The 12,742-nt window shown below is 40.8% G+C and overlaps 1 long non-coding RNA gene across 1 annotated transcript; it reads left to right on the forward strand.

The window, feature by feature from the left end:
• The first annotated feature begins 11,343 nt into the window (after window positions 1-11,343).
• LOC123629992 lies at window positions 11,344-12,590 on the forward strand. Its single transcript, XR_006732506.1, has 3 exons — window positions 11,344-11,394; window positions 11,941-12,039; window positions 12,498-12,590. It is a non-coding gene; the product is annotated as an uncharacterized LOC123629992 (long non-coding RNA).
• The last annotated feature ends 152 nt before the right edge of the window (window positions 12,591-12,742 follow it).

Genomic DNA, 12,742 nt, shown 5'->3' on the forward strand with positions numbered 1-12,742 from the left:
TGGTGTTGCCACAAGGTCAGGTATATAGATCAATGAAAATTATTTGAGAGTCCATAAAAATTTTAAATTTATGGTCAGATGATTTTTGACAAAGGTATACATGCAGTCTTTTAACAAATGGTGCTGAGACAATTGAATATCCACATGCCAGAAAAGCATTATTACTTCACACAGTACACAAAAGTTAACTGAAAGTGGATTATAAATCCAAATGTAAGAGCCAGCCATTTAAAATTTCAATAAGAAATAGGGAAAAATATGCATTACCTTGTGTTGTAAAAAATGTTCTTAGAGACAACATCAAATGTATACTCCATAAAAGAAAACATTAAAATGGAATTTATAAAAATTGTCAAGTTTTGCACTTCAAAAGATACCATTGGCCGGGTGTGGTGGCTCACGCCTGTAATCCTAGCACTGTGGGAGGCTGAGGCAGGTGGATCGCTCGAGGTCAGGAGTTCGAGACCAGCCTGAGCAAGAGCGAGACCCCGTCTCTACTAAAAATAGAAACAAATTATCTGGCCAACTAAAAATATATATAGAAAACTATTAGCCGGGCATGGTGGCGCATGCCTGTAGTCCCAGCTACTTGGAAGGCTAAGGCAGTAGGAACGCTGAAGCCCAGGAGTCTGAGGTTGCTGTGAGCTAGGCTGATGCCACGGCACTCACTCTAGCCCGGGCAACACAGTGAGACTCTGTCTCAAAAAAAGATACCATTAAGACATTAAGAAAACTAAAACACAAGCCACACACTGGAAGATGAAATCACAAATAATATATCTGATGATAGACTTGAATCCAGAATATATAAATAACATGTAAAACCCAACAATAAGAATACAACTAAAAAATGTTCAAAAGAGTTGTATAGACATTTCACCAAAGAAGATATAAGAATGGCTAATGGGCCTATGAATGATGAGCACATTATGATAATACTCAACATTATTGACCTTTAGAAAAGTTCAGATTAAAGCCATAATGATAGACTATTACATACCCACTAAAATGACTGCAGTAACCCAGAAAATAGCAAGTGTTGATGAGAATGCAGAGAAACTGGAATCCCCACATGTTGTAGGTGGGAGTGTAAAAAGGTACAGCTACCTTGGAAATCAGTTTGGCAATTTCTTAAACTTACCTCACAACCTGGGAAGTCTACTTCTGGGAATCTATTTAAGAGAAATGAAAATATGTTCGTAGAAAGAAATGAACGTGAAAGTTTCTAGCAGTGTTGCTCATAATGGCTCAAACTGGAAGCAATCCAAATATCCATCAATTGGCAGATGATTAAGTAAATGTGGTATATACATACTATGGAATACTATTCAGTAATTAAAAGCACACTACTGATAAGTACTAAAATATGGATGAAACTTAAACATGCTGAGTGAAAGAAGCCAGACCAAAAAAGTCTGCATATAGTGTGATTCCATTTACATACAATGTCTAGAAAGGAGCTTTATAGAGACAAAGCAGGTCAGCATTTGTCTAGAGTTGGGGGTGGGAGAGGAGATTAACTGCAAATGATTGTGAAGGAACTTTTTGCAGGTGATGGAAACATTCTAAAACTGGATTGTGGTGATGTTTGTGTAAGTATAAATTTATCAAAACAATTTGAGATTATACTTCCAGTGGGCACATTTTATGGTATGCTAATCATACCTAAATTAAGCTGTAAATGTGAAAAGGAAGAAGAAAAAGTGACTAAGTGGTGTATCTTTTGGTAGACACTTACAAGCTTAATTACATAATAAGTTTCTGTTACTATAGTTAGGAGCTAAGAAGTAATGGCTTTTGGTTCAACTTCAAAAGAGTTTACTTTATTGTATGATTTCATGTTAAAAAATCAGCTTACCATGTAAACATAACATTAGAAACACTATTTTTGTTTGTTTAATAAGAGGGTAAAATTTCTCATGACTTAAATTTTATAAATTTCCTATATTGGATTTATAAGTAAATTACTACTGATCTCATAACTGCTTTAAACAAAAAATTATATGTATAAACTTATATTGAACTAAATGAAATGATAACAATGGATGCCATTTTAAAAGTTTTAATTTTACAATATTTTTACAAACTACAAATCATAGGGATTTAATGTATTAGCTATATTATAATTTTCCTATCCTTATATCTACCTTTAAGATCTTAGATAAATCATTCAGTTAATTAATAAGTTTTGAAAGCCTGGAAAGTTTTTTAGTAAAAAAACTGACACAAAACACTTATAAATAATGATACTACCCATTCTTGTTATTTTTGAATGGCAATAGATTAAGGACAAAACATATATCCTCCAGTTGTCCTCAGAGGATATATATATATACACACACACACGCAGAGCGTATATTTAAAATTATACAATAGAAATAAGTATGTATGTGTGTATATATGTATGTGAATATGTGTATATTCATCTATTTCAATTGTTAATATGTGTTGATAGAGAAAAAATGTAAAACAATTCTTGTTTTTTATTCTCTACTTCTTTATGTCTGGAAAAAGATAGTTATTTTGATTAAAGATGATATTTAATATAAATATTATATAATTGCATTTATAATATACAAATTATAATGTTTTATGATATATAACAATATATTTTATAATACATTTATATTTCATATAAAGACATTTGATTTAAATAATTATGTATGATAATTATAGAAATAAAAATATGTATACAAGAAATTAGATATGATTTCCTTCTTATTTAATAAACTAATAGTTTATCCATAGGATAAATTTAATGTGATATATATGTATTATTTAATATGCTCCTTAGTTAATTATTTGTAGGGAATTTTAATTATTACTGATTTTTATATTTATATATCTGTGTATGTCTAAAAATATAAGTTGTTTCCTCCAAATTATTATATAAATAGTTATAAAGCAGAGAGAAAATGAGTGATCTTTTTATTTAAATATGACTGGCTTATTTTATGCTTATGTGGAAGTTTCTTCTTGTAAGTCTGTTAAATTTTGGTTATTATGTTTTATACTCTTAAATCAGTTTTTTTAAAAAAGTCTTGTTTGCTTTTCATAATTTATTTTCAATTACCATTGTTATTTACAGTTTTTTTAAAATGTTGTCTAAAATTATGTCTGACATTAGTTATGATTTATACCATGTCTTCTGTAACTACTATTTTTTGTTTTACCCTTCCAAAATTCAGAACGGTAATTTTTCTCTACAAAATAAAGGAAAATAGGAATAATTAGGTTTGTTAAAACTCTTCAGGTTTTAAATAATTCAAAACTGTTATGACAGGCATTGTCCTTCAATCTTGGTATTTAAAAACAATACAAAACTAAGTTTTACTTCCCTCTGTGCAAAAAATAAAATGCTCCAAACCTGGGTCCCACCGAGGGCCTGGATGGAGCTGAGGCAGCTATCCACACGACCCCAGCAATAATGGGGCAAAATAAACGTTTGGCCCTCAGTGATGCTTCTGGAACATTTTGGCCAAAAATGGGGAATTCTGAACTAACATAAAATCTTAAGCCCCTCAGCTGACTAAATGTACCCTCTCTTCACCAAGTGGACCCCCCCAAAAGAACTTAAACCTGAGTTTCTGGCCATGAGAAGGGAGGTCAGACATGCTTTATCATGCCCCTCCCCCCTTTTGGAAATATTATTCTTTATATCAGTAAGATGCTAAATCATTAGCAGGAGTAAGGCTATACAAGACAAAGCTCAACCACACCTATAGGCCATCAATTTACTTAACAGATCAGTTGAGTTTCGGTAAATGTTGGGTGGCTTGTCTCTGATTAACAAATATCCTTATCTTAAGTTAAAACTCTCCATGTGTTTAGACAAAGCTTCATTTCTTTAACCAATACAAATCAAAGAATCTTTAAACCCGTCTATAACCTATAGCCCCCCTCCTTCCTGCTTTGAGATGTCCCGGCTTTTTAGGCCAAACCAATGTACACCCCCCCTACCATATACTGACTTAGGGTCTTACGTGTAATTCCTGTCTCCATGAAGGTATAAAAGCAAACTATAACACAGCTACCGTGGGCACATTTTCTCAGGACCTCTGGAGGCCGTGTGCTCTGGGCTGGCACACATTCAGCTCAGAATAAACCTTTTGAAATCATTTTACAGAGGTTGGGTCTTTTTCCGTTAACATCTGAATGCAGACAGAAATATGGACATTGTCTAAACCATATAACTGATGAAACACCTCTCTCTCCTAGATAATATGAACAACAATGGCTACTTTACCAATCACAGCTTTAACCTCACTTCCTCCCAAATTCTAGATAAGATATTTTAAGATACCCAATCATAGAGTTAACACCTCTTCCTGAAAGCATCAACTTCAGAACAAAGATTCAATTACTCAAAATTTCCCCTAAAGCACTATTAAAGACTGAATGTTTGTGTTCCCCCAAATTCAAATGTCAAATGCTAACTCCCAAGGTGATGGCATTAGGAGGTGGGGCCTTGGGAGTTGTTTAGGGCATGAGGGTGGAGCCCTCATGAGTAGGTTAGTGTTTTTATAAAACAGGCCCCAGAGAGCTCGCTTGCCCTCTGTCTACCACTTGAGGATACAACAAGAAATTGGCAGTATGGAACTTGGAAAAAAGATCCTCCCTGGAATCCAACCTTGCTGGCACATGACCTTGGACTTCCCAGCCTCCAGAACTGTGAGACATAAATTGCCACTAGTTATGAGTCCCCTAGTGTGTGGTACTTTGTTACAGCAGCCTGAACTGCTGAAGGCAAGAACCTAAGTCAAGCCTCAGATCATACACTGCTCTTTCTAACATGCTCTTACTGAGAGACCCCACAGTTCTCCATGGTGTTTGGCCTCATTTTAATGAGCAATAAACTCAACTTGTTCAGCCACATGTCTGTTTCTTGGGGTGTGTCCTTGAAGGGCTCTGATGACACAGAATAAAGAATCCTTCCAGTGTTACATCCCTGGATACCTAGTTAGACGTGCACTTCCAAGGACTATGGTTTAAACAAAAACTGAAACTACCATGTAAGAAAATGATCTCAAGTTGTGACCTCCCATGGATTAAACTCCTTATTTTAGTTTATGTCCTTTTCTTGTGTAAATAGTTAGCAGTAAATATTTAGACTATTATGTTGGTGTCATTTTTTTTAAAAAAAATTTATCAAGCCCTGAGGTGACTCTGATGCAGAGGCCAGGTTGGGACGCCCTTGTCTATGTCAATGAGATGGAGGTGACAAGAGTCTGACATTTACTGAGAGCCCAGTCTGTATCCTGCACTACTCTGCATGCTGAGGACAAAATAGTGGCTCACGCCTGTAATCCTAGCCCTCTGGGAGGCCGAGGCGGGTGGATCGCTCGAGGTTTGGAGTTCGAGACCAGCCTGAGCAAGACCTGTCTCTACTAAAAAAAAAAAAAAAATAGAAACAAATGATCTGGACAGCTAAAAATATATATAGCAAAAAATTAGTTGGGCAAGGTGGTGCATGTCTGTAGTCCCAGCTGCTGGGGAGGCTGAGGCAGGAGGATCACTTGAGCCCAGGAGTTTCAGGTTGCTGTGAGCTAGGCTGATGCCACGGCACTCACTCTAGCCTGAACAACAAAGTGAGACTCTGTCTCAAAAAAAAAAAAACCCTAAATCCATGGCCTCCCCGGGCATTTATCCTCGTGGGGGAGTTGGGCAATAAGCCGCACACAGTGTGTACATTTTGGGGGGGCTGCAAGAGGAATGCTTCAGAGGGCAAAATTTTAAATTAGGAGGCTTCTTTGAGAAGAGGACTTTTCATTAAAAGTCTGAGGGAGAAAGCGGTGAGAAGAGCTGTCGGAGGGATTCCAAGCAGAGGGAAGGTGGAGTCCAAGGAAATGGAGGAGGCAGAGGCGCTGGAGCAGTGTGAGGAGGGCGAGCCCTGGGAACAGGTGGGCAGATCCTAAGGGGCTGTGAGCAAAGCAAAGATGACACCTGCAGTGGGCAAGTATATACAAAAAAATACAATAAAAATACAGAAAATATGTGCATTTGTAAAATTGTTATCATCTTTTAAATTTTCTGTTCCTATTTCACAAGCTTCATTATTATTAATAGGAATCAACATCCAGATTATAATCATTTAGATACACCCACCACATCATGGAATAGATGCGATTTTCTCAAGCTCAGTGCTCTGGTGTGCACAATGTAACTTATTGTTTTATATAACTAAACTTAATTTCTAGTTAGACAGCCATGAATCCCTGTTAGTTCCGGGTAAATTTAATCATGCAGCTTTTTCTAAGGCAGTTCTGGGATTTCACATTCAATTTGGGATTTCCATGCTTCTTCTCAGTGTGGGTGTTTGTGCCACTTCTCCCTACCTCCCTACTGCCATTCACATGGGTGCACGTGGGTGTCATCACTGCCCCAGGCTAGGACCACTGAAATAGCTGAATTTCAAGCTGGTTCCCTGTATTCTGGGGTCCCCAGATCTAAGGGATCTCCCTTATGCCTCTTCCACCTGGGCCTTCCCCCTGGGTGAAGAGTAACCAACAGTCTAATTCTCTTGACTTTCCTGAATGATTGTATTTCCCATTGGCTGTGGAATTTTTGCCTAGGCAGGCTGGAGAAAGGAAGGAAGCTTTTGTCAAGTGTTTTCTAATGTTTTCTCCTATGTCAGTTGTTGAAATGGGGATCTTGGCTCCAGATTCTTCAAGCATTCAGTCTCAGGTTTCTCAGAGCCTTTTCTCTCAAAGTTGTTGTCTCTACCATGGGCTTTGAAGCTGTCTGGTGTGTGTGTGTGTGTGTGTGAATGTGACATACCTATAATGGAATGCTACAATGAAAAGGAATAAACATAAACTATGGGTCAATAAAATAACATAGAGGCTGGGCGAGGTGGCTCATGCCTGTAATCCTAGCACTCTGGGAGCCTGGGGCAGGTGGATCATTTTAGCTCAGTAGTTTGCGACCAGCCTGAGCAAGAGCAAGATCTGGTCTCTACTAAAAATAGAAAGAAACTCCCTGGACAACTAAAAACATACAGAAAAAATTAGCTGGGCATGGTGGCGCATGCCTGTAGTCCCAGCTACTCGGGAGGCTGAGGCAGGAGGACTGCTTCAGTCGAGGAATTTGAGGTTGCTGTGAGCTAGGCTGATGCCATGGCACTCTAGCCCTGGCAACAGAGTGAGACTCTGTCTCAAATAAATAAATAAAACAACATAGGTACATCTCAAATCTTATATGTGCTCACATACTATTTGACTGCATTTGCATAAAATTCTAGACAATACAAAAAAATTTATAGAACAGAAAGTAGATCAGTGTTTGTTTAGGAATGGGGCAAGAAGGAGAGATTTGAAAAGGTCAGGAGGAAGCTTTTGAGGGTGAAATATATGTTCACTGTTATGATTGCGCTGATAGTTTCACAGTGTCTTCATATGCTAAAACAGCGAATTGCATATTTGAAACATATTCAGTATACATTTGTCACTTATAACTCAATAAAGCTGTTAAAAATGGGATGCTTTAAGGACAGGCTCTTAGGGCAGCTGTGTTGTTTTAAGCAGTGACACGTGAGCAGGTGAAGCCATGTCACTTCATGTCTACCTCTTATAGCTCTAGTCTGCCTGTAATGCCCTCTAAAGGTGAAAAAGCTCTTTTTTTTTTTTTTTTCTACTCTCCATAGAACCTTGATATCTATAGTATGGGGACATAAAAGTATATGGTGGTCTGACACTTGCCAGTTGAGCGGCCTGGGGTGATCAGGAGGCTGTCTGAACTTGCTGCTGTCAGCTGCCACCCCAACGTGCATGGACTTTCTTTCTGCAGAGTCTTTCCTATGGGCTTAGACATAGTCTCCCCACAGCTGTCCTGCTTCTGGTTGATCACTGACTTATTTTTCTCCCCTCTGCCAGCTGTAGGGCCAGGTTCTGCAGGGTTGGGGCTCAGCAGGGTGGGCATTCTCTACATATTATCCCACCGCTGTAGTTTTTGTCTTTGAAGGTTGAGGACCAAACCCTAGATAAACCTTTGGTAAATTTATCAAGTCCCTGTCACTGTTGGAAACCTCCTGAACTATACCCTGGAGCACTGGTTTGACACTGCAGACACTTCTCCTGGGATGGAAACTCTCCTAAATATTGTCAGCAGGACAGTGTGTGTTTATAACATTGTCGGGAGGTGGCTAAGATGATAGAGCCCCAAAGCTGAAGTCAGTCTCCTTTCTCAATGACAGTTGGACATTCCCCTTTATAGAAGATGCAGACAACAAGGGTGATACATCTAATCCTTATTGCTCCATTTGTGCAAAATATCTGGTACAGAGTTTTGCTTGGGAACCTCAGGGAAAATCTGGGTTACAAGAGAGGAAGGAAGAAATGTTCTAAACATGATTGTCACCCTGATACTAATTCATCACGGCTTTGAGGCTTGTGTGACCTCAATGTAATTCCTTCCCTAAAATGTTCAATCAGGTATTTTATTAAAGTGAACTTTTAATCACCGGAGGACATTTTCCTGAACTATGGTCACGGCCAACAGAGACATTAGATCGTTTGAAATTGTTAAGTGGAAGGGACAGAAATGCATAGGGGTGAAGAGTAGGAAGCAGGGTAAAGTTCAAACTTTCCAAATCTACTAGGCAAGACAAACAACTAGTTTGGGGAGAACTGTAGCAATTTTACTCTCTTTTAGTAAAGTCTTCCATTAAAGTATAACAGACATAGATAAAAGTGCACTTATCACTGAGTGTAAAGCTGGGTATAGTTTCAGAAATAAAGTACACTCGTGTAATTCACACCTACTCAAGAAACAGAGCCTTTGCAGCTCCCTGGACACTCCCACCCCACCTGCCCATTTCTAGTCACTGCCTGCCCACCCTCTGTGAACCACAGCCTGACTTCTAACACTAGAGGTAACTTCTGCCTGTTTCATATAGGTAGATTATACAAATGTTTATTGTTTCTGGCTTCTCTTGCCCAATTCCCATTGCTTCTCATTTCCATTCTTTAAAGATACCATAATTATTTTTAATCCACTCAGTCATTAAAGGACATCTTGGTTATTTCCAGGTTTTAGCAATTATCCAGAAAGCTTCTATTAAAATTTGTATACATGAATTGTGGTGAACGCAGCCCACCAAATCGTTGACTGGTTATCTGTATTTCATGAAGTGTCTGTTCAAGTCTTTTGCCCATTTTCTTTTTTATTGCATTAGCTGTCTTTTTTTTCTTTCTTTAGCTTTTAATATAGACATCATTTCAGATTTACAGAAAAGTTGCAAGAAAACTACAACTTCATTATACTCTTCACCCAGACATCCCAATGGTATCACAGATGCTTCCTCCCTCTCTTTCTCTATTATTAATATATACTATATGCACACACACAAATATATGCACATATGTATTTCCCCCTCTCCCAAACCATTGAGAAGTTGCAAACATGGTTTGCCTTTACTCTATTGATTAATAGGAGTTGATATATTCAGGACAGGAGTCCCTTATGTGATATTAAGTATTGCAAATAACTTCTCCCATTTTCTATGTTGACAATTTTCTTTTGAAAATCAAGAGACTTCTAATCCTTCTCTCATGCTTACAGGCTATGTGATTTTGGGGTATTCAACTATTCTCTTTGAATCAAAGTCTTCTCATCAGTAAAATGAGACTTTGATATCTTCATTTTTAAAAAAATTTCTCTTGAGCTTGTCTTATATTACACATATCCTTCAGGTTGAGAGAGATTCTAAATCACAATTTTGGGGTGCTCAGGAATCCGAGGCTAAACATGATCTCACCATTTTGGGCTCCCATCCGCTGGCAAAAAGTGAAAAAGGAGGTGAACAAAGGAGCGTCTCTAAATGTATAAGGTGGGTGGGTGACATCGCAGGGAGATCTCCAGCCTTTTATCATTCCCCGCCCCCCCCAACAACATCTCTGGCCATTTAGGATGTAGGTTGAAAGTTCTACACCACCGAAAGATTCCTGCTAAAGAAAATCCACTTCCCATGAGAACTTTCAACAGAACTGCATTGCAACTGCATACTTCCTAAATCATAGGATGAATTGAAGAACATGGTAAATAATTACCCTATAATGGTGCAACTAATTCTGATGGGTTGTGTTAAGATATGCTGTAGCATTCTACCGTCAGCTTTGTTGGTTATCCTCTCAGGGTCATGATTTTCTCCACTGATTAATGATCCCTTCAATCAGCATGTTCACACAGATCTATGCCCACTTTTCTATTTAGTTCATACAAATAGCTAATAGTTAATAGAATTTGTGAGTGAATCTTTGAGATGTTGTATGCCTGGGACCAGGTGACATCTTCGGAGTCTTCCTAAGTGATGAGATGTTCCTGGAAAAGATTAGTACTTGAATCAATAAGGAAGTTTGCCCTCATCAAGGGAGATGAGTTTTGTCCAATCTACTGAGGGCCTGAATAAAACAAAAAGAGAAACAGTGAACTTACTGTTTGATTTGGGACATGCCTTTTCTCCTTCCCTCAAACACTGGTGCCTTTGGTTTTCAGGCCACCACATTGGGACCAGGACTTAGAGCAATGCCTCCTGATTCTCAGGCCTTAGGGTTTGGACCCCAGTCCTACAAATCAGCTTCCTTGAGCCTCCAGCATGCTGATGATAAATTGCGGGACTTCTCAGCTTCCGTACTTGCATGAGACAGCCCGTCCTAACAAATCTCTTTACACACACACCCCATCTCCATACTTACATCTGTATCTGTGGGTCCTACTGGTACTCTTTACGTGGAGAACACTAATAAACACAACACTGAAGTTTAAATTTCAGATAAAGCAATGACCTTTTAGTATAAGTATGTAATATCTGCATACTGGGTTTGCGGTACTTTCATGAATTCAGACATATTTGTAATAAAATTATTTATCAGAAATTCACATTTGACTGCATTTTGTATTTGACCTGGCAACTCCAGAAAGGAACACAGACATACAGACACCCTGGTTTTAGCCTAGTGAGACCCATGTTGCTCTACTCACCTCTGCAACTGTAAAAGAAGAAATTCTCACGTGTGAGTTTACAACAATTTGTGGTAATTTCTATCAACAGCAATAGGAAACTAATAAAATACTCTGGTGTGCATTTGCTCCCTGGCTTTCCGGCCCTTGGGCCTTCCTCTCCAACACTTGAGTTGTGCTTCCGGTGGGAAGATCGGGGCAAGATGGTGCCGCTGGTGTAGGTGTCTCTGCTCAGCAAGGTGAACCAGGCTTCAGGGCCGCTGCCCGGTACTGGACGCCCTCGCGTCCTGCCCCGCCTGGCCTGCGACGCCCGCCCCCTGCCCCTGTCCTCCTGCCCAGCGTCCCCCGCGCTGACTGCCCCTTCCCACTGCTCTCTCCTGCAGCTTAGCCGCTACTCCGCCCTGTTTCTCGGCGTGGCCTACGGAGCCACAAGCTACAGTGAGTGACGGTGGGGCCAGGGCCGGGGGCTGCTCGGTTTTCCTGTGGGACTCCCAGTGCCGTTTAGTGAATCTCAGGGCAGAAAGGGGACAGGGGCGGGTGCCAGGCTGCAGGACACATCCTCCGTCCTAGACCTGCAGAGGCGCTAGTGGACTTGGCCCCCGGGGCACAGTAGGGTTGACTTGAGATCAGCTTACCCACAGCGCAGGCTTCTGAGGCCCAGGTGGGGACTGGAAGGCGCCTGGTTCTTGATGCAAGCTGGCACTGCGCGGGTGTTGGAGCGCCGAGGTCTGACGGGAGGCTGGTGGACCTCCCAGGGCTGGCAGAGGACCTAGGGAGCAAGTGCGTGAGGGGTGGGCCGCAGGGACCCTGTAGCTTCTGGGTTGGGCTCTTTTTGGGATCAGGATCAGGCCTTGGGCTGCACTGAGGTAAAGGAGAGTAGACAGCAGGTGTATCTGGTTCACAGCATCCCTGAAGACACCTTGACCTGCGGACTCAGTTCCTTTTATGCGGCGTTTTCAGTGAATTGAACACCCCCCCCAACAGGTTACCTAAAACCCCGGGCTGAAGAGGAGAGGAGGATAGCAGCAGAGGAAAAACAGAAGCAGGATGAGCTGAATCGGATTGCCAGAGAACTGGCAGAAGGTACTTGTGTCACTGGCTCTTCATTGTCCCCTCCCAAGTTTTCAGGAAAAGTAGCTGGTCTCCAAGTGAGCCCCCTATTTGAGGGTGGGGCCGCCTCTCCTTTTGTCTAGCAGCGGCCCAGTGTGAAGAAGAGTGCTTGGGTTCTCCTTTGTGGAGGAGGCAGCGGAACGGGTCTTGGTGACAGTCAGTCTTTGTTGAGGCCCAGGCCACACGCTGCCCATGTGAAGCCACTTTACCCCCCCTTAGAGGCCGTGAGGTGAACACACTTTCCCGCTGACGCCCTCGGCAGAGGCAGGTCCGGGTGTGCAGGGTTAAGGAGACGAAGGAGGACAGTTTGATTAGGGCGCGGCTGAGTTCTGCTAGAGTTAGATGTTGGATCATTTAACGCCTGGAAATCTGAAGTCCTTTCCAGTTGCCTAAGACTGTAACAATGTGTGTACTTTCTCTCTAACTTTCAGCCCGAGAGGACAGCATATTAAGGTGAGCAGTCTGTGCCAGCCTGCTTTGCTCCAGAGCAGCAGAGGATGAATAAAGCTTCCTGTGTTGTGTGACTCTCTGGCTTCCTCTCATCTACTGGCGTCAGTTGTCTTGATTTACTGGACACAAGCTCGGCAGTTGTACCCTGTCTTCGAGGTTTGTTTGGGGTGGAGGATGGGGAGGGGGTTTCAAAAGAACTAATTGGCGTTACCAGTCACAGCCCCAA

The sequence above is a fragment of the Lemur catta genome, unplaced genomic scaffold (genome assembly GCF_020740605.2).
Source record: "Lemur catta isolate mLemCat1 unplaced genomic scaffold, mLemCat1.pri scaffold_66_ctg1, whole genome shotgun sequence".
NCBI lineage: Eukaryota > Metazoa > Chordata > Mammalia > Primates > Lemuridae > Lemur > Lemur catta.